At 39.7% G+C, this 22,779-nt stretch overlaps 1 protein-coding gene across 2 annotated transcripts in view; it reads left to right on the forward strand.

The window, feature by feature from the left end:
* The first annotated feature begins 459 nt into the window (after window positions 1-459).
* PRRG1 (proline rich and Gla domain 1) overlaps window positions 460-22,779 on the forward strand; it is a 164,795-nt gene continuing 142,475 nt past the window's right edge. Inside the window, exon 1 of one of the 2 annotated variants that reach the window (XM_068534000.1) lies at window positions 460-503. The gene's annotated coding sequence lies outside the window, so the exon portion shown is untranslated. Of the gene's footprint in view, window positions 504-22,194; window positions 22,273-22,779 lie in introns of those variants that run through there. The other variant, XM_068533999.1, reaches the window with a different exon arrangement.

The following is a 22,779-nucleotide window of genomic DNA, read 5'->3' on the forward strand; positions in this document are numbered from 1 at the left end:
AGAAATGTCATTGTTCCTTTAGCCTTGGGGCACAATTATTCTTTGTTCTGAAATTTGTGAAAAAAAGAAAAAAAAAAAAATCCAAGAAGCCATATGACGATCTCCTGTGGACTTTTAAAAATATCAGCCAAGAGAGAAAGTGGGCAGAGATAGAGGGATCATGTTATTAACAAATGTTGTCTTTTTTGTTTGTTTGTTATTTTTTAATGTGTTTTTTTCTTCTTTTAAAAATTTTTTGCGCCTTGTGCTTTGTGAATGTTGGCTTTTAAAATTACAATAACATTACCTTCACTACAATAACAGTATGTGTTTTATCTACTCTTCTTTTTAGGTACTGGAGGGCTGTTAAATATTTGTGAACAAAGGAAGAAAAAACATTCACACAGTATGTTTTGAAATGGAATTGAAAACAAAAGAAAAGAACAAAGCAGAGCGTTCCCTGAGATCATCACATGAAAAGAAAAGATGCCTGACAGGATTAAAATGCCAATGCCTGGCATCAGGTACGATTGAAATGTCAATTTCATAATAAATATGTCATGAAGAGATCCTGTAACACAGTATGAAATGTTAGAAAACGACAATGCAGTGCCATGTACATCTTCTAAGCATCACTGTAGTTTTTTTCCTCATCCTTTAAAGCAGTGTGATTTTTCAGAATGCATGAAATACAATGTTAAGACAGCGTTTAACACGTTTCATATAGTTTCACAGGGTATTTCCAGAATGTGAGTAATAATTTAAGAAAGATATTTCATCTATTGAGAGTATGGTTTGAAACGCTCTTCCTTTCCTCTACGATTCCTGTAACATTTATGCATCTTCAGCATCGGCCTCCCTTGTTTTCCCGCTTGCCACCCACTGACTACTTTGTAATTAACTTTACTTTTTTCTCCACAAACTGAAGATTTCTTAACGGAAGAAATGGTAAAAGACTGGCCTTAAGGGGCAATGGGTTTTGCCAGAAAGTTGCAAGAGGATAAGGTTAAACAGAAGAAAGATAGTTGAGAGTAATGAACAGTTTGAGGACTAGAGATGGCATGGAGTTACTCTAATTGCAACGTGAAGCCTATTGAAATGATCTGTCGTTAAAATAGAAGTGATGTGACAAGTAACTATGTCTATCAAAGAACTTTAATATTGTCTCAAAAAGGATTATTTTCCAATACTCTCAGTCCAGTTAGAATATAGAAATCATTTGTAACAAAGGTATTTTTATTTCTGTTACATTCCTCATGATAAAGGTGAGTAGATTTGGCTTCGCAAAATTATTTCTAAGACTATAAAGTCCTTTAAGGAAGGGAAGTGAATCCATTATTCCTTACTTATATTTTTCTCCCCACACCCTCAGGCTCTTCTCAGTGCTTACTTCATAAAAGGAATTTGGAGAAAAGTGGAGGGGGTGATGGGGGCACTTTGCTCCTTTTGTTGCTAGGCCGACTTGAAGAAAAATGCACCATATAAGGGTTGTGAGTTTGGTGTTTGTTTTTAACTTTTTATTTTATACTGGGGTATAGTTGACTAACAATGTTGTGTTAGTTTCAGGTGTACAACAGAGTGATTCAGTTATAGATATTACATGTATCTGTTCTCTTTCAAATTTTTCTTCCCAATTAGGTTGTTACAAAATATTGAGCAGAGTTCCCTGTGCTACAGAGCAGGTCCTTGTTGGTTATCCATTTAAAATATAGCAGTGTGTACATGTCAAGACCTTACTGGGGACTGTTGCCCAGGAGACAGCCTCTCAGTAGTTCTGAGGGAACTGCTCTGCAGAGGAAGAGGAAGAAGCCTAGTTGATATATGATTTTTGGCTAGGGAATCTGTGCAGTCAAGCATGCATCTTGGTAAGAGATGACTGCTATTCACAAAGAACAGGTATCTCAGGTTAATGATTTTAGTGCTTCTCTATGTATGGGTCTAACTATCTAAGGGGCTTGGTTTTTTTCCAAAGCACAGACTGCCTCATCCTGTTTTTCATCCTGAATTCTTCTCAGGGTACACTGTCAGGCAGTAACGACTTAGAGCTGGGTGCTGAGCAATGCTCTTTGTCCTTCTTTGTTTACAGCTGTGTTATAAAAAATTAATTTTACTTTGTAATTCGTAATGGAGAGGTGGACTGCAACTCTATCTGATTTCAGTGCTAGAATTTCCACTGGGTTCTATTTATAGTTCGTACTTCTTTGCTGAGAGTCCCTGTCTGTATATTCATTGTGAGGGTATTTTTATTTACTTCCCTGAGCATAATGAAAATAGCTCCTTTAATATCCTTGCCTAATAATTTGGACAACTGAGGCATCGCAGGATTGATCTCTGTTGATTATCTGTTCTCCTAAAAATTGGGCCACGTTCTCCTGTTTTGTTGTGTAATTTTGGATTTTACCCTGGATATTGTGAATGTTATATCATGGAGTCTCTGGATTCTGCTGTAGTCTCCTGAAGAGTTGATTTTGATATTTTGCTTGCTTGTTTGTTTTTAAGTCGGGTATGTCATTTGGTTGGTTTCAGACTTCATGGTCTGAATCTCCTGAGGTGGCAACATCTCAGATTTCAGCTCTCTTAGATTTAGCTGTGTTAATTTGAGCCTACCCTAGCACCTGTGCAGTTCAGGGGTCAGCCGCAGAACTGAGCAAAATTTGTAGAGAGAAATCGATGCACCGCCCCCCCCCCCGCCTTGTCTCCTTTATTTTTTATTTTACTTTTTTAAACATTTTTATTGGAGTATAATTGCTTTACAATGGTGTGCCAGTTTCTGCTTTATAACAAAGTGAATCAGTTATACATATACATATGTTCCCATATCTCTTCCCTCTTGCATCTCCCTCCGTCCCACCCTCCCTATCCCACCCCTCTAGGTGGTCACAAAGCACGGAGCTGATCTCCCTGTGCTATGCGGCTGCTTCCCACTAGCTCTCTATTTTACGTTTGGTAGTGTATATATGTCCATGCCACTCTCTCACTTTGTCACAGCTTACCCTTCCCCCTCCCCATATCCTCAAGTCCATTCTCTAGCAGGTCTGTGTCTTTATTCCCGTCTTGCCACTAGGTTCTTCATGACCTTTTTTTTTTTTTTTTTTTCCCCTTAGATTCCATATATATGTGTTAGCATACTGTATTTGTTTTTCTCTTTCTGACTTACTTCACTCTGTATGACAGACTCTAACTCCATCCACCTCACTACAAATAACTCAATTTCGTTTCTTTTTCTCCTTTACATTGTCACTCCCTTGCTTTCCAGTGGCTGTGGTTGCCCTGGATTCTATCCTCTATTTCCTCAGGCCAGAAATTCTGCAGATTTTCTGAGTTTTAGCCACTCCAGGTAGAGATATCTTTGTTTTTTCCTCAGTCTAATGGATGGAAAACTGGTACTGTGCTCTGTTCCTTCTTCCGAGTTTCGAATTCCCTCCAAGATCTACTGTTTTTGTTTATTCTCCTATGCCTCCCAGTCACTGTTTGTTTTATATTATTTTTGGTATTTTTTTTTTCCAGCATCTTAAATTGTTTCCTGTGGCAGGGTTGGATCTAGTAGAGCTACTCAGCTGTACTAATAGCAAAACTGATAGCTCTATGTGATTTCAAATATGACACCTATAAAATGAACTTTGTGACTGTAAAAGTTTCTATGGTGTTTTTGCTAGTGGGATATTATAATAAAAATAATCGGCCTAGCTTTTAAAAGTGGGCCTACCAAATACAACTTTTCTATAAGCTATTTAAATATTTTAAAAAGAGAATTTTCAGAAGAAAGTAAAATAAAACTAAGAAGTAAATAGAACAATAATTACTTGGAAATTCATATTATAAATTAAGGATATTTGAAGGAAGAATAAGTGGCATAACAGAAGACATAAGGTGAGAAGTAAACACAAAGGCTGTGACCTTGATTCTAAGTCATTATAGATAAAGACATTGGACTACAGTATAGGCTTTCTCCCTCAAAGTCTGATGTGGGTTGGCAGGGGCTCTCGTCCATTTAGTGACTCGGGGATCCGGGTTCCCACCATCTTGTGATGTTGCCATGTAAACACGTGGCTTGCATGACCTCTGCTATAGGGAGAGAAAGGGCCAGAGAGTCGCTTGCACACAGGCTTTTTATAGCCGGACTTGGAAATGGCGTGCCGTTTTTGTCTCCATTCCATTGGCAAGAACTCAGTGAAATGCTCCCCATCCATCTGCAAGGGAGGTTGGGAATGTTGTCTTTCTGTGTGTCCAAGAAGAGGAAATGGTACGGTGAACACATGGCACCGTATGTGCGACGCTCTCCATTTAATCGAGGCTACAAGAGGGAAAAAAGAGATACGGTTTTTAGTCCACATTTCTCTTCTTAATGGGCAAGAAAGTTGCTGCTTCTTGCATATTACAAGAATACTGATAGGATCAAGATTACCTCAGAAAAGTATTTATGCAGTTGATCCAAAAGGAGCAAAGGGGCCCACTTACAGTAAAGAGTGATATCTTTAGTTATAGACAGACTGGTATTTGCGTGCGGGGGCGGTGTTTTAGAAGATGTTCTTTCTGCTCCCTCTTCTCAGTAGTTTTAGCAACCTGCTCTATATTATAAGGGCAATACGGAGTCTGTAGTTCTTGTACGATAAGAGATATAGGATATCTATATGGATATAGGATATAGGATATCTATATAGGATGTAGCTTTTATATACAAGAAGGTAGTCTACAGCCTATATGGAGGGTAGGAGCACTGAGAGCTTGCCACTGAGGGTTGGTGCAGCTGGGGCTACCCTCATGCTGATTGTCCTTCAACCCCAGGGAGGCCGGTGGGCTGGGCTTTGACCTTTCTCTCGTGGGGCTCTCTGCCCTGACATGTGGGAGTGGCCTACATGTAATCCATTCAGGAATCCCAAAGCTTGAAAAGTTCTCCATTGATTACTGATTGTCCCTTCAAAAGTATTCCCTATGTCAGATTTGGGACTTACTGTGCATGGTTTGTTTTATTGTTACAGTTGGGTTTTAATTTTTTTTTTTTTTTTAACTTAGACTATCTTAGCTGATCTTTCATAGTTTCTCTGGTGGGGTTCTTTGTATTATTGTAACGAACTTTAACCTCTTTCCTCAGTTTTACTGCGTAAATGTTTGACACAGTTTTTTTTAGCTCCTTTCAGACCTATATACAGAGAGGGAGAGAAGTGGAGCGAGGAGCCAAAAGATGTAGGAATAGATGGCAATTTCTGTATACGATACAGGATTTTTGTGCAGAAATGATCAAAAACTATTTTCTGAAAGAGCCAATATCTCTGTCACAATCATTTCATGAAGAAATTATTTTATTATTTTAATACAGTACATAATATTTTCTGGAATTTATAATATATATTATAATAATATATTTCTAGAATTATAATACATTAATATATTATTGTATATTAGTATATTATATATCATATTTTCTAGAATTTATACAACATAAAGTATACGGAAAATGCCCCAAAAGATCAAAAAGAAAAACGCTGCTCAGCCCCATCATTCAGTCACTGTTTACAATTTAGAAAATGCTTGCACTGAAAACTTGATGATATTTGTAAGGAGATAGAGGGCAAACCCGTTACAAAATCATGAACAGCTGGTTAGCTGAGGAGGCAGTCTGTAGACATGGAGAGAATGGAAGATTTGAGACAGTGATATTAGAAGAGCATGAAGCAACTAAATGAATGAAGAGGCGTCAGAGAGGAAAAATTTTTCCTCTACCCTTCTGAGTTCTTCTGGCTGGTCTAAGAATTAATCTGACATGAGACAGATTAGCAGCAGAAAGTCAAACAAAAATTGAGTAACATGTAGACATGGGAGAGAGCCAGGAAAATTGAGTAGCTTGCCGACATGTCTGAAGCCCTCACCTTAACCTACCATCTTCAGCTAAAGACAAAAGAGGATGTTGGGGGCAGTGGTTTGGAACTTCAACGGGGAGGAAGGCAATTCACACAGGGATGGAAAAGCAAATGTTTGCTAAACAAATGTTTGCTGGGCCTTGCAGAGATGATGCAGAAACAGAGTGGACCCTGATCTCTAGGCCCTGCTGAGTTTCCCCACTACATCTAGCCTGTGTTCTTTAGATATCTCTAGTGATAGCTCTATTCTGGGAACAGGACTTCTGTCTAAATTCTTCCAGGCAGTGAGGTGGAAGGTCAAAGATTCTTCCTGAGTCTTTTGGGCCTTGATGGTTTTCAGCTTGAAATAATCCGCATGTCAAAGAGACACATTTTGGTGTGGGGAATTTTGTGCCCCTATAGGGTAAAAGTGTTAAAAAGGTATAGTGTTAATATTTTTAAGGGAAAGAAAGCAAGTGATAAGCCATAAGCAAAAATCTCTTAGATCAAGAAAACTCCCAAATGCTAGTTCCCTGATAGAAAAAAAAGCTAGAGATAGCTCATAAGCCCCCAATGTAGAAAAACTAATGTCACCCCAAAGACTGATAACATTAGCCCTAAAAGCCCTGTGGGACTTCAGAGTAGCCAAAATGCTCCAGAAATAAACAGGATGAGGTGAAACTAATTAATCTAATGTATGGCCCACGTTGGGAAAGAGCAATCTGGCAACTTCCTCACTGGATGCAAGAAAGATAAATTATTCTGTTTATATTTATTTTGGTTATATATTTTATATGTAAGTCTAGCATCTTTTTTCAAGTAAGTACTGCCCTTCCATTTAGGACTGATAACAGAGAAAATCAAGCTGGGGCTTTATTTCTCATTGAGTTCAAAACTGAACAAGAAATGACTATAAAAGCTCAAGAACTTACAGTATAGACTCATGAAATAGGTTACAGAGGCGTGTAACTGAGAAAAGGAAGGGGAGAAGAGTGAGAAGAAGATAAGAGCAAGGAGGGAAAGAGGGAAGGCAGAAGAGAGGGAGGATTTTTTTCTTAAGTTTTAAATAGATTTTGTTTTTAAAAGAAATGAGCCACATACGCTACAAGTTCTCGAGTTCAATCTGAGACTCTCCGTTACCAAAATTCTTAAATTGCTTTTAAAAGTTAAATTAGCTGTTTAATTCTTCACAGTTTAGGCGTTCTAGGCATCCCTGTTGAGAACATTGACCTGATTAGTTTTGCAGTTTACTTTTGGAAATTAGTTCTTTAGTCTGTAATTAAGCCACGTGTCGTAGACTGAATAAAGAACCCCAAAGATATTCACATCGCAATCCCTGGAACCCGTGAACATATGACCTAACATAGTGAAAGGGTCTTCGCAGATGTGATTACTTTCAGGACCTTGAGGAGGGGACATGAGCCTGCGTTATTTAAGTGGGGCCTTAAATGTGATCGCAAGGGTTCTTACGGGGGAGAGGCGGCGGGAGGTGTGGCAACAGAAGAGGGAATGCAACGATGGAAGCAAAAGGTTGGAGTGATGTGAGGAAGGGGATGAAAGGGACCACTAGCCAAGTGATACAGGAGACTCCTGAAGATTGGAGAAGGCAAGGAGACAAATTCTCCCCTGAAGTCTCCAGAAAGAACACACCCTTGCCAACACCTTGATTTTAGACTTTTGCAGATTTTAGACCTTTCTGATCTCCAGAACTATAAGAAAATAAGTATATGTTGTTTTCAGTCAGTAAATTGTGGTACTTTGTTACAGCAACAATAGGAAACTAATATAGCAAGCTGGTTTGAATGGATCTGAAAGTAAAAAACAAAACAAAAAAAAACAAGGCTCTATATAATGTATATATATATGTGTGTGTGCGTGTATACATGCATATATATGTTCATATTCATATATACATATATAAACTTACATGTTAAAAAGCTATGGATATATATCCATATATAAAAGGCTATTCATATATATACACACACACACACACACACACACACACACACACACACACATATGTATGGAATCAAGTATCTGACATGTTAGACTTTTAATAAAAATGGAAAATACAACACATTCCTCTGGAATCATGTGAAGGTGATGTGCATAATCACTGTACCACTTTTACTACACTTCATCTCAGCCAAACAACCGAGAAGCAATTACTATACTGCTTGTGACTGTAGTGAAGCACAGATGAGATTTAAATATGGCAGAAACTCTCTTCACTGACCTCCTCCCGAAGGAGTTGTGGATGAATTGATGACCACTTTAACTGTAAAACATACTAACCCATGTCCACAGCACAATGAATACTCTTGGGCAATAATACTCGTGCCTACTTCTATCCCACCAGTTAAGTGGTCTGCTCTTCGTTGGGTTTGTTCCCAAACCTATTTATTTCAAGTACACATCCGTAACTTGATCCCAAATATTGTAATTCTGTATGTACAATTTAAATTCCAGAATTTGACTAAACATTTCATAAAACGGATGAAATATAAATTGGAATTCATGAAATTCCAATTGTTGTTTTCATGAAGGTACTTTGGAAAGATTTAGTGCAGATGAAGAGCTCATAAAATTGCTGTTAAAATATGCATGGGGGAGACAACTTAAAAGTTTTGGATAAAAATCATAAAAGTCTAGGATTCTGTACTTAGACTGCTTCACAAATGCCTTTAGTTTCTTAAAAGCTCTTCTCTAAGGACACCCAGAAGTGGAAATTAGAGACGATGTTGTGCTGGTTAAGAGTGTAAACTTGGAAGACAGACAACATGTGTTTTAATCTCATCTCTACCATTTACTGACTGCGTAATCTTAGGCAAGTTTCTTAACCTCAAATGTAAAATGAGGATGATAATAATTGCTACCTCAGAAAGATACTGGGAGGACTAAAAGTACATGACACGTTGTAAGTGCTCAAATGTTATTATTAATACTGTTACTGCTACTATGTATGTGGTCTATTCAAGAATGACTACGGGGACCATCTATTGATGGAGCCATACTCAAAGAAGACCCCTGGGCTTTAAGTCAAAAGACTGATAAATAAATGTACATATAGCTGTATGTTAAAACGAAGTTTTCAGTTCTCCACTTTAGCCAGCTTTGCCAATTACCAAACCAATTCCAATCCTAATTGCTTTTGATGAGGGAATTCTCCTACAAGTTGGTTTATTTGTCTGCAAATTATTAGCTTAAAAACACAAAAATAAGACCCAAATCCTATGAAAATACAAAGCTCCCATGACAGGTAAGTGTCACTTCGCTCAACCCTTCCTTCCATAGTTTTTTAAAGATTCAGAGTTTAAAACAGTAAAGCCGTGTGCCTGTGGCCCGTGGCATCCTGTACCAGTCCGGCTCCACCCTTCTGTCCCTATGCAACATTCACCTTATAAAACAAGGGCCAAGGTCTTTTCAAGCTGAGGTTGCCTTCTGTAGCTGGTGCAGGATTCCCGTTGCACCTTGCTTTCGAACATTTCAGTGTTGCATCTCTCTTGTTACCTCACCTTAACAAAAATCATATTGAAGTAAATGGTGTCAGAACCATCCTGAGACCTAGCCTGTTGTATTGCCCTAGGTCACCCAGAGGGGTCTACCCACGAGAAATGAGGGAAATTAATCACTACCTCCCGACAAAATAAACAGGATTTCCTTTTTCTCATTCAGGATCATAGTAATAACTACTTCTGGTTAGACTATAAAGGGCTCAAGTGAAGAGGGCAATGGAATCCCAGGTTGCTTCTGATAGAATCATCTCAATGTTTTAGTAATTAGCAATTGGGCTTTTCTCAAATGTCTTATATGGAAAATTTGTAATTATTTGGGGGAAAAATGTTCCCTATTTTGGGGGTCAGATTGGGAAAAGATACCCCAAAGTCTACAGCTATGGATCCAAAGGGAAGACAAATAAGAAGGAAGCAAATATCATTCAGTAATATTTATTAAGGTAGGGCTCTGTTGGGCTTCTTCCCAAAGGTAAAAAGAGACTCGGCCCCTCTTCTCCCGGTGATAATAGATTTAAGAAAATCAACTCAGATTGTGATGAATTAAAAGACGTATTAGAGCTGAAGACAAAATGGCCAACAAACACTCAGACCAAACAGAGAGCAACTACAGAATCACTGGATTTTTCTGTCTGGAAGCTGGATATATGTTTGACTGTAGGGTTTCAGAATTCAATCAAACGTCTTAGATTAAGAATCGTAACTTTTCGCCTTAAAAGGGATACTCAGGATTTAGAGGCAAGAGCACAAAATGAGGTTTCAGAAGACCTGAATTCTAGTCCCAACTCCATTCTGTATTTAGGTGAAGACACTTAACCTCCCAGAGCTGAGTGAATTAAGATCAGACACTTACTGGATTCTAGTCTAGTCCTTGACCCTTAGCAGCCATGACCTTGGGCACAGGGCTTAACCTTCCCTAGCCTTGGATGGGCTATTTGCAAAACAGGGATAACAATAGAACTACACTGTAGTAGGTAGAAGTGGTGATTACATGGAATAAACATACGTAAAGAGCATAGCACTGTGGCCAGCATAAAAGTGCTCAACAAATATTAGCTGGGATTTACTTATTCACTTGTCTGGGAGGTGGTTAGAGAGACTGGCAGGAAGGAATGAGTGTCAGAATCGGGGGCGTTAGCTCATGGAAAGGGAGCTATTTTTTTTTCTTAATTATTTACAATTTTTCAGCCTCTAAAGAAATGCTGGTACCCTAAGGCATAGTCCTGGGTGACCACACCCTAGTCAAATCTCTCATAACAGATCTTGCTCTTTTGCGTGAAGGTCCAGGGTCTGTGAATGCCTTCTGTGCAGTACTCATTCTGTTTAACCAGAAACTAGACAATTAGCCTGGGGAATAAAAGAGTATGCAGAAGTACAATTTATATTTATAGTAATTATTTTAGCTCTTATTCCAGTATTGACAATGCCATATTAATAGTATCCTTTTCCAACAATTGAGAACTGTTGAGCCACCAAAAAGATGATCCAAATTTAATGCACTTAGGGCTTAGAGAGCGCCTGTTTGGGACCTCCAGGAAGTCAACTCTGAGACAATCAGGATTAAAAGAGGTCTGGGGGAAGGATGCAGAAGTAACATCTCTGAAAGGCAAATGGCGGGGGAAGGCTTGGGCAGAGAAAACCTTGATCCTGAGATGCTGATTTGACACTTCTGAAAGGAAAGCGAGGAGCTTCAGACCAAAATGCAGATGTGATCAGGTTTCAGCCAACCCAAGAGGGAGCTCCAGAACGAAGATTGCTCCTGAGAGGAGCCCCACGTTGGGCAGGAAGGGCCAGGTACCAGTGACCCACCATGCTCATTCACATGGTGGGGATTGCCCATCAAGCATGCGTAGCCTCTGCCCCCACCTCCAAAGCTGAGGCGCATCCTGAAGGTGATATAGCTGGAGGCTGCCCGCTCAGCCAACTGTTTGTCGCTGAGCAACAGTTTTCTTTCTTGAAGGAAGATCTGAGAGGCATACCTGAATGGCTGCCAAAGAGAGTTCCCATAATATACACACCCTCAATATATTTTATTAGAATACAAATTTTCCCTATTTTTATACCTTACATCATTTCATGTTTTGTAACTTAAATCTTTATATTTTTTCTTGAAAGATTTTTACCAAATTCTTGAGTAGTTAAATTGAAATAGCAAATTACAAATTATAGTAAAGGACTTTAAAATATATATTTAAAAATTGATTTATTTTATTTTTAGAGGCAACTAAGTGCATATTCATTCCTGTGTTCCCAAGTATACCGATAAAGTTGGCATTTAAAATGCTGAGGTACCTAACCCTAAAATTCCATTTATATTTTGTATTGAATTAAAATTTATACTTTTGAAGTCATATTTTTGATATTGCAAGCACATGTTAGATGCAAAAACAGCATTCTCTTTTAGTCTTCAGGTTCTTTGAGGATAGGCATTGTATCCATATTGCCAAGTATTTTCCAGGAGGTTCTGTAGCTCAATTATAATGAACAGAGAATCACCTCACTTCTTGAATGTGATGAAGGATTATTTAAAATAGACCTTTAACATTAGTGAGATATATAAAACATTCATTGAGGATGAAATATGTTTTTTACGTAACCTTACCTTTTACTGAATTCAGGAGGATGATGGACTATGCTTTTGGATTACTCTGTGATATAATGAAAGTTGTAAACAAAATGAGCCATGGACATTAGAAATGAAAAGCCGTACTCTCTCCATCATGACAGTAAACCAGAGGATATTCTTTCATATATATTTTTACAGACATGTATGGACAGACAGATTGAATTCTGTAGACATACGTTGGAATTTCCAATGTACTTTAAGACCTTTTAAAAAATGTGAATATTGGCTCCCTGGATTATCTAAAGATTTAAATAAGTTAACCTGTACATATATGGCAGTCATAATTATTATGTAACTAACTTTTGTATTCTGCAGCCAAAAGAAATTCCTGTATTCTGATGAGACTCAGTAAATATGGATAGAAAAAAATGTTTATTTATTTAACATCTCCTAATTATATCACATTTTGCTGAGTATTTTTCCAATATTTTACTATAAAAATTTTCAGTGATACAGAAAAGTGGGAAGGATTGTACAGTGAACACTCACCAAATAGATTCTACAAATAACATTTAACTTTACTTGCGTTTATCTGTCCATCTATCCAGTACTTCGTCCTTGCATCAGTCCAAATGATTTTCAACACATTTGAAAGTAGATCGTACACGTCAGTATATTCCCCCTAAAATACATTAGAATTCATTAGAGTTTAATATTTGGTTGTATTTTTTTCTTTTGAGGTAAAATTTCGATACAATGTAATGCAAATGTCTTGAGTGTGCCATTCAGTGAGGTTCCACAGATGCACAGATCTGTGCACCCAGAATACAGAATGTTAATATCATCCCATAAAGTTTTCTCATGCCCGCGTACCACTTCCCAGTCAATCTCCCAACACCCCACAGGGAAATACCATTGTCTTTTTTTTCCACCATAGATGAGTTTTGCCTGCTCTAGAAATTCATGTCAATGGTATCATACACATTCTTTCTTTTCCTTTCTTTTCTTTTCTTTTCTTTTTTTTTGGTTTGGTTTTGTATTTTTTAAATTAATTTTTATTGGCGTATAGTTGATTGACAATGTTGTGTTGGTTTCTGCTGTACAGCAAAGTGAATCAGTTATACATATACATGTATTCACTCTTTTTTTAGATTTTATTCCCCTATAGGTCATTGCAGAGTATTGAGTAGAGTTCCCTGTGCTATACAATAGGTTCTTATTAGTTTTCTATTTTATATATAGTAGTGTATATATGTCAATCCCAGTCTCCCAACTGATCCACCCCCCCCCTTCCCCCTTGGTAACCGTAAGTTTGTTTTCTACATCTGTGACTATTTCTGTTTTGTAAATAGGTACGTTTGTACCGTGTTTTTAGATTCCACATGTAAGCAATATCATATGATATTTGTCTTTCTCTGTCTGACTTACTTCACTCAGTATGATAATCTTCAGGTCCATCCATGTTGCTGCAAATGGCATTATTTCATTCTTTTTAATGGCTGAGTAATATTCCATTGTATATATGTACCACATCTTCTTTATCCATTCATCTGTCGATGGATATTTAGGTTGCTTCCATGTCTTGGCTATTGTAAACAGTGCTGCAATGAAAATTGGTGTGCATGTATCCTTTCAAACCATGTTTTTCTCTGGATATATGCCCAGGAGTGGGATTACTGGATCATATGGTAGCTCTATTTTTAGTTTTGTTTTTTTTTTAACACCTTTATTGGAGTATAATTGCTTTACAATGGTGTGTTAGTTTCTGCTTTATAACAAAGTGAATCAGCTATACATATACATATATCCCCATATCTCTTCCCTCTTGCGTCTCCCTCACTCCCACCCTCCCTATCCCACCCCTCTAGGTGGTCACAAAGCACCGAGCTGATCTCCCTGTGCTATGGGGCTGCTTCCCACTAGCTGTCGGTTTTACATTTGGTAGTGTATATATGTCCATGCCACTCTCTCACTTTGTCCCAGCTTAGCCTTCCCCCTCCCCATGTCCTCAAGTCCATTCTCTAGTAAATCTGCATCTTTATTCCCGTCTTGCCCCTAGGTTCTTCATGACCTTTTTTTTTTGTTAGATTCCATATATATATGTTAGCATACAGTATTTTTCTCTTTCTGATTTACTTCACTCTGTATGACAGATTCTAGGTCCATCCACCTCACTACAAATAACTCAATTTCGTTTCTTTTTATGGCTGAGTAATATTCCATTATATATATGTGCCACATCTTCTTTATCCATTCATCTGTTGATGGACACTTAGGTTGCTTCCATGTCCTGGCTATTGTAAATAGTGCTGCAATGAACATTGTGGTACATGACTCTTTTTGAATTATGGTTTTCTCAGGGTATATGCCCAGTAGTGGGATTGCTGGGTCATATGGTAGTTCTATTTTTAGTTTTTTAAGGAACCTCCATACTGTTCTCCATAGTGGCTGTATCAATTTACATTCCCACCAACAGTGCAAGAGGGTTCCCTTTTCTCCACACCCTCTCCAGCATTTATTGTTTGTAGATTTTTTGATGATGGCCATTCTGACCGGTGTGAGATGATACCTCATTGTAGTTTTGATTTGCATTTCTCTAATGATTAATGATGTTGAGCATCTTTTCATGTGTTTGTTGGCCATCTGTATGTCTTCCTTGGAGAAATGTCTATTTAGGTCTTCTGCCCATTTTTTGATTGGGTTGTTTGTTTTTTTGATAATGAGCTGCATGAGCTGTTTGTATATTTTGGAGATTAATCCCTTGTTGGTCACATCATTTGCAAATATTTTCTCCCATTCTGTGGGTTGTGTTTTCATTTTGTTCCTACATACTCTTTCATGTAAGGGTTTCTTCACTCAGCACTTTTTTTTAGATTCATCCACATTGTTACTTGTTTCAGTAGTTCATTTCTTTTTATTTTTATTTTGCTGAGTTATACCTCATTGTGTGAAAATCTCAGTTTGTTTATCCATTGTCTTACTGATGGGCAACTCTGTTTCCAATTTCAGACTACTGTAAATAAAGCTGTTAAGAACCTTTTCATACTAGTCTTTTTTGTACACATTTGTTATCATTTCTCTTGAGTAAATATTGATGAGGGGAATTGTTTGGTTATAGAGTAGGCATATGTCTAATTTTAGAAGAAACTGCCAGATCTTTCTCCAAAGTAGTTGTATGGTGTTTCACTCCCAGCAACAATGTATGAATGTTTTGATGGCTCCATATCTTCACTAACATTTGGTGGTGTTGATCTTTTCAATTTTAGCCAAACTGGTGGGTATGTTTTGTGAGCTAATTGTGGTTTTATTTTGCATTTCCCTGATGACTGATGATGTTGGGCACATTGTCATGTGCTCATTGACCATTCGTATCTCTTCCTTTGTGAGACTTCTACTCAACTTTTTTGTTCATTTTTAAATTGCTTTTTTCTTTTTATTATTGAGTTTCAGAAATTCTGTTTGTATATTGATGCCAGTATTTTGTGAGATATATGTTATGCAGAGTTTTCTCCCAGTCTGAAGGTTTTTCATTAATTTTCTAAATGATATCATTTGATGAACAAAAGTTTTAAATTTTCATGAAGTCTAATTCATCATTATTTTCATTTATGGTTATTGCTTTCTTTGTTCTGTCTTAGAAATCTTTGCCTACCTCCAAGTCACAAAAATATTCTGTTTCCACATAAATGATTTATTTTATTTTATTTTACTTTATTTTTTAAAATTAATTAATTAATTAATTTTTGGCTGCATTGGGTCTTCGTTGCTGCGCAGAGGCTTTCTCTAGTTGCGGCGAGCAGGGGCTACTCTTCGTTGTGGTGCGCGGGCTTCTTATTGCGGTGGCTTCTCTTGTTGCGGAGCACAGGCTCTAGGTGCGTGGGCTTCAGTAGTAGTGGCTTGCGGGCTCTAGAGCGAAGGCTCAGTAGTTATGGTGCATGGGCTTAGTTGCTCCACGGCATGTGGGATCTTCCTGGACCAGGGCTCAAACCCGTGTCCCCTGCATTGGCAGGTGGATTCTTAACCACTGTGCCACCAGGGAAGTCCCCCACATAAAAGATTTATAGTTTTACTTTGTACATTTAGGTCTATGTTCTATCTCAAATTAAGTTTTTATTGTGCGAGGTAGGAATCAAGTTTCAATTTTTTTGCATATGGGTACCCGTTATTCCAGCATTATTCCTGGAAAAGGCTCTCCTGTCCCTAACAGATTGCCTTGGCTACTTTGTCAGAAATCAAATGACCATATAAGTGGGACACTTCTGGGCTCTCTATTTAATCTATTGATATTTCTATTGGTCTGTATGCCAGGCTGTCTATGACGTTATAGTAGGTCTTAAAAGTCAGTTATTGTAAGTCCTCTAAGTTTGTTTTTCTTTTTCAAAATTGCTTTGGATAATTTGGATTCTTCCTTTACATTCCTATATGGCTTTATTTTCCTATATGCCTTTTATAATCAGTGTGATTATTTTTTAGGTCTGCTGGGATTATGATTGGGAATGTGATGAGTCTAAAATCAAAACTGGGAGAAATATATCTTAACATTGAGTTTTCCAATACATTAGCATGGTGTATCTTTCCATTTAGTTAGGTCTTTCTGAATTTCTATCAGCAGTTTTTTATAATTAATAATAAAGAGGTCTTGCATATCCTTTGTGAAATTTATTCCTAACCACTTTATAGTTTCTGATGTTATCATAAATTAAACTGTTTCCAATTTTATTTTCTAATTGTGTGCTAGCATATAAAACATGACTGACTTTTATATTATTTTATTTCCAAATATATGGATTTTGTCTAAATATCTCTTGTACTTATTTCTTTTTTTAATGTTTTGATAATTTTATTTTTTATTATTTTTAATTAATTTATTTATTTATTTGGCTGTGCCAGGTCTTAGTTGCGGTTAGTTGCCCTGTGCGGGATCTTCGTTGTGGCATGCGGGATCTTTTAGTTGCGGCATGCGAACTCTTAGTTGCAGCATGTGGGATCTAGTTCCCTGACCAGGGATTGAACCCGTGCCCCCTGCATTGGGAGTGCCAGTCTTAGTCACTGGACCACCAGGGAAGTCCCTATTGTACTTATTTCTAATTTAATCTCATTGTAGTCAGAGTGCATACTCTGTTTCATTTCAGTCCTTTTAAGTTTATTGACCTTAGTTTTATGGCACATCCTATGGTCTTCCATGCTACCTGTATGTTTACCAAGATTGTTTGAGATGATACAAAAGAAATACAAAAATTAAACTCTGCTTTCTTGCAGTTTCCCAACCACATGGGAGTTAGAAATGTAAATACATGGAACAATACGACAAAGTCAGGAAAAACTAAATTATATCATCAGTAGGGATTAACCACATAAGTGATGAAAAGTCCTAAAGGAAAGGATTTATCAGAGTAGGGGCACAACAGGGTTTGCACCCCTCCACTCTTTCTGGACATGAGTGTTTAAGCCAATTCTTGAAACAAGTGCTGGGTGCAAACTATTAGATTGGAAGTTGGAGAACTAATGAGTGAAATGATTAAGGGATGAAAAAAGGATCTGGCAAGTCATGAGCAGAAGACAGCATGGAATCTTAATTTCCTTGTGTTCCTTCTTTTTTTCCCACAAGAATTTTTTCTAACCTTGTATGTGTCAGGCTTTGTAATTAATGCCAGAGCTACGTTGTTCCCCTGCCTCAGAGGTCTGGGTGAAGAGAAAGATTCAGGCATAAAGAAGAGGGGGATGCAGGTACTAGGAGAGCAAGGGGAGTAGCAATAACTAATTTACTTTGCATGGAGTGGCACCAGGAAGACCTTACACTGTGGGTGTCTTTGGAGCTGGGTCTTTAAGAATGTGTCTCCCATACAGAGAGAATAGAGAAGTCCTAGCAGCTTGAAAGTATAAGACAAATACAGAGAGCAGCTTAGGTAGAGGGTAGAGGGAATGAGTTTGCAAAGGAGCACTAGTGCCAGTAATTAGAAAATTTGATTGTGCTTAAGGAGTTTGTATTTTTTGTTAAAGTGCCTGGGAGTCAAAATGCTTTTAAGAAGTACAATGGCTTGATCATGTTTGTGTTTATTAACATATCTGGCAGAATTGAGCAGGGTGGATTGGATTTGGGAGAAACTAAAGACAGGGAAACGAGTTGGGAGAGCATCTTAGGTCAGGTGATTGATGATTAACCTGAAGTGATGCAGGAAAGAGGCATTAATATGTGAGACATGCAGGAGGTAGAATGAGTAGACAACTGAGGCTGGAAAAGAAGGGGTCATGGGTGACTTTCCCATTTCTAATGCGTGATGGGGTGCGTAGGGGTTTCATTAACAAGGAAAGACATTGCAAAACAAAAGCAGAATTTGGAAGAAAAACTGAGTTTCATTTCTTATCAATTGAGGAGAAAAGATCCATTAGTCAGTTTTAACTATAGAACTGAAGATTAGGAGAAGGGGAGGCCAGAGATTTGATTTACAAGTCATTAATATTTACTTGCCAGCAGTCAAGCAGAGAACTAGAACTACATCCACCTGGTGTGTCTTGTGGAGACTGGACTACTGAATGAGAAAAAGGCTGAGATAACTTGTGAGTCCCCTTCTGGGCCTTTGAGTAACTATTAAGAGGAAGGAGGGTAACCAGGAGGTGGGGTACTAGTGAAGTAGACAGCTCTGGAATACCAACTCTGACAGTTTGGTTCTGAAATTTGCTTCATTTCTTAAACAAGAGGCATCTCATAAATAAGCAATTGGGGGAAATTAAGCTCACATCATGTATTAATGAGAACATTTGGGGGTTTATGCAAGAGAAACCAGTTTGAGCTAGCTTCAGCAAAATAAGATTTTCTTATGAGAATGCAGGGGTGCCTCATAGCAGCCAAGGGTAAGAATGCCACGTAACCAGGAGGCAGACTGAGAATCCAGGCTTGGCTCCACTCTGTTTACCTCCTTTCTCTTTGTGTCTCTTCCCTTTCTTGACTTGTTTTTTATCTTTCTCCGGATGCCATAGGTCCTAAATTGATACTATAGCTCCAGACACCCAGTGTTACTAATTTCCCCTCCCCATTCTAAATCCCCAGGCAAGTTCTCTGATTGGGCCAGCATGGGTGAGAGGGTCCATCCTGATCTAATCGTGTGTGTGTGTGTGTGTGTGTGCGCGCGTGTGTGTGTGCGTGTGCGTGTGTGTGTTTAAGGGCCAATGGACTCCAGGCCAGTTAATCATAAGATCTGGGGGTGGTATCCAGACATCAGTATCTGTTAGAAGTGTCCCAGTTTGGGAACCAATGCCTTAGGCTCTGTTATTTTTATGAAAATAAAGACTATCGTAGGGTTAATAATGCCCCCACCATGTCCATGTGCTAGTAGCCAGAACCTGTGGAAATATTATGTTAAATGGCAAAGGGGAATTAAAGTTTCAGATGGAATTGAGGTTGCTAAAAAACTGACCTTAAAATCAGGAGATTGTTTTGGATTATCTGGGTGGGACTGATATAATCACAAGGGTCCTTAAATGTGGAAGAGGTAAGCAGAATTGTCAGTGTGAGAGAGTAATGTCATTGCTGGCTTTACAGCAATGGAAAGGAAAGGGCCATGATCCAGGGCATGTGGGTGGCGTCTGGAAAGTGGAAAAGTCAAGAAAAATCATTCTCCCTTAGAACCTCCATAAAGGAACTCAACCCATCTGGCACCTTGATTTTAGCCCAGTGTGACGCTTTTCAGACTTCTGACCTCTAGAGCTGTAATACATTTGTGTTGTTTTAAGCCATGAAGTTTGTGGTGATTTTTTTAACAGCAGCCATAGAAAACCAATACAGAGACATTATTGAGAAGACTGGTTACTACTTGAATAAAAGAGAGAGAGATCAAAGATAATTCCAAGGCTGTATTCCTTAAATACAGTTGTTCCATGGTGAATATTGAACTTTTTTTTTTTTTGGTCTCTCTAGCACTTCTCTTCTGAAGACAGCATCTCCTTCGACCTTTTGTTTTCATTTAGAAATTTTCTCTTCATTTTTTTCCTCCAACTCTGAGGTTCTACTGGGGGGTACCATTCTTATGTCCCACCTGCGCTTTCTCTCCAAGAATGGTTATATGACTCAGCCTCACCCAATCATGCTCTTTATCTGGTGTTCTAAAAATTGAAACTTCGGGAAGAGAGGTACTTTCTGTCTGCTGACAGCTTGGTAGATGTGAGCCCACAATTTGTCCGAAGCCATGGTTCCAAGTGTACAGAACATGACTTGGAGGTTCTGAAGAGTGACCCCTTCCAAGAGAGGCAGGGTTGAGAGCCTAATCTGGAATTTGAAGCATTCAGTTACTGGTTCCATTTATTCTTAAGGCCAATCATAGACTTACCCTTTTGCAACTTGGGTTACACAATAACTTTCTCTTTTTGCCTAAGCTACTTCATTTTAGTTTTTGTCACTTCAATCAAAATATTCAGACAAATTCAGACATAAAACAAGAAAATAAATCCGTAATCAAATGAAAGTGAACAAACATATATCTGCATCTATTAAAGATGCAAAAATTATCTTTATTAACACAGTGTTATTGTTGTTTTTTTCTCTTAGCACCTTCTATATGTAAAACATTTTACCAGTGAAGTAACTAGGACAAGGTCCTACTTCAGGCACTTACAGATTTATTCAGCCTACAGAGTCTGTGTCTACATTTACCAGTATACATACCCTCTTGCAGTCTGTTCTTAACTGCAGTCCCCCTATGCTTATTTGACAAAAGCAAAACAGAAATGAGTTCAGAAAGTCTGATTTGTAAAATACAGAAACGGAAGAATCACAAAGGTTAATGGGAAGAATTTCAGGATATTCAGATCTCTAAGGGCAATGACCAGTCTCTCCCCAAAAATGTTCCTTTCCCTTTTCGGTCAAAATACTTGCTGGGAAGGACTATTGGTGTGGCCCTGTGGCAATTCTATTATTCTTAATAAGCCATGTAGTTCCATCATAACTAAAGTAAAAAGAAAAAAGGAAAAGTAATTTGGAATAAATCACTTCAGGCCCACAGGCCAATTCACTTTGGATTCACTCAGGTGTGTTTATTTTAATAGCTGATCTGAAGGCATGTGAGATACCACAGCTTACCAGATTTTAAACAGAAAAGTACAGAACTTAAAACTAAGCACGCATGCAGCATGGAATAATAATCAAGTTAGGCTTCTTAAAATGCTAACTGCCAGAAAACCTGAAACCAATAGAGCAAAATTCACAGGACAACACAGGCTGAATATTCTGTTTCTCAGAGGGGCTTTTAAGAAGGCTCAAATTCTGAGGTAGCTCCCTAAAAAGCAGGGTCAATAATGGGTCTTATTTGACAACATGTGTTCTTCTCCCCAAGATATTCGGGTAGGTTTGTTCAAGACTTTTTTTTTTTAAGAAAAAGCAGAGGGCTTCCCTGGTGGCGCAGTGGTTGAGAGTCTGCCTGCCAATGCAGGGGACACGGGTTCGAGCCCTGGTCTGGGAAGATCCCACATGCCACGGAGCGACTAGGCCCGTGAGCCACAACTGCTGAGCCTGCGCGTCCGGAGCCTGTGCTCCACAACAAGAGAGGCCGCGACAGTGAGAGGCCCGCGCACCGCGATGAAGAGAGGCCCCCGCTTGCCGCAACTGGACAAAGCCCTCGCACAGAAACGAAGACTCAACGCAGCCATAAATAAATAAATAAATAAAATTAAAAAAAAAAATTAAAAGAAAAAGCAGATGTTGTCAGCAAAAGGCCAGAACAGCAGAAGAGTTTGTTCTCAGGGAAAGGGCTGAACTGTAACAGTGGGCAACGGTTGGAAAGTCACCAACCACGTTCTGGGCTCACACAGCAGAGACATGTTAACTAGGGTGCCCTGCACAGGCGGTTTGTGGATGAGAAATTTCCATGCCGCTTACCATGGGCTGAGGACAGCGCGCGATGAGGAGAGAGGCCAGTGGGCGGAATAGTGTGTGGGGAGGTAGGCATGTAAGAGGGTGAAAGGCTCGCGAGGATCTAGGGTGGGTCCAGGGAGAGGCGTGCTGACGCAGGGGGCTGGCTAGTTTGGCCCCGCGCCAAGCTGGGGTTTCTGGAGTGTGAATGTGCCTGGGGTGCACCCAGGGGCCTCGACGACTTCTCTTGCCAGTGTTATTTATAACAGATCTCAAGAGTGGAAAGCTCTAACTCGGTGCCCTGAGCGCTAAGTCTTCCTAACCTAGGCGGCGGATGCCCCGCCCCTCTTGTTTCCCACCCTGCCTGGCCCCTCCCCTCTCCTTCCTAACTCCGCCCGGGCCCCGCCCCCGCCGCTTCCCACCGCCCTTCCCGTCGGCTCCTGGCTCCTGGCTCCTCCTGGGCTCGGCGGCGGTGGGAAGGCGCAGGCGCGGTTGGCGGCCGGCAGAGCGCAGAGTAGTGGCGCGGGGCGCGCGGTGAGTGCGGTGGCGGCGCGGGGCTCGCAGCCGGGGAACGTGGTTTGGGCGGGCGTCCGGGGAGGGTTCGGAGCGTGTGCGGGTGGCGGCCCGGGGAGACGTTGGCCCCATAAGGAGAAACCTACCAGACGTGCGGCAGCGGGGCTGGCCGCGCTGCCGGACAGTGTCCGGCCCCGGCCGCGTGGGGAGCTGAGCGCCTGGTGGCGGGAGCGGGAGAGGGTATGTGTGAGGAGAAATTGAAGGAAAGGGCTCCAGAGGCTGGAAGTCCGGACTCAGGCTTGGCAGAACCGGGAGCCTCGCCAAGGGCGCTGGAGGGTGTCCCAGCTTCAAGTTCAGTACCCCCGCTTGGTGCCCCTGAGCGGCGGGCGTCCCGGGCCTGTCCCTTCCCCCGCGCTGCCGTCTCGGAGTGCAGAGTTGCCAGGAACATTCCGCATCGCGGGGGGAGAGGATTTGGAGGCGGTGGGCTGTCGCCCCAAGCTTGTGCCAAGGAGGGCGTGGCATTCGTGT

The sequence above is a fragment of the Eschrichtius robustus genome, chromosome X (genome assembly GCF_028021215.1).
Source record: "Eschrichtius robustus isolate mEscRob2 chromosome X, mEscRob2.pri, whole genome shotgun sequence".
Lineage (NCBI taxonomy): Eukaryota > Metazoa > Chordata > Mammalia > Artiodactyla > Eschrichtiidae > Eschrichtius > Eschrichtius robustus.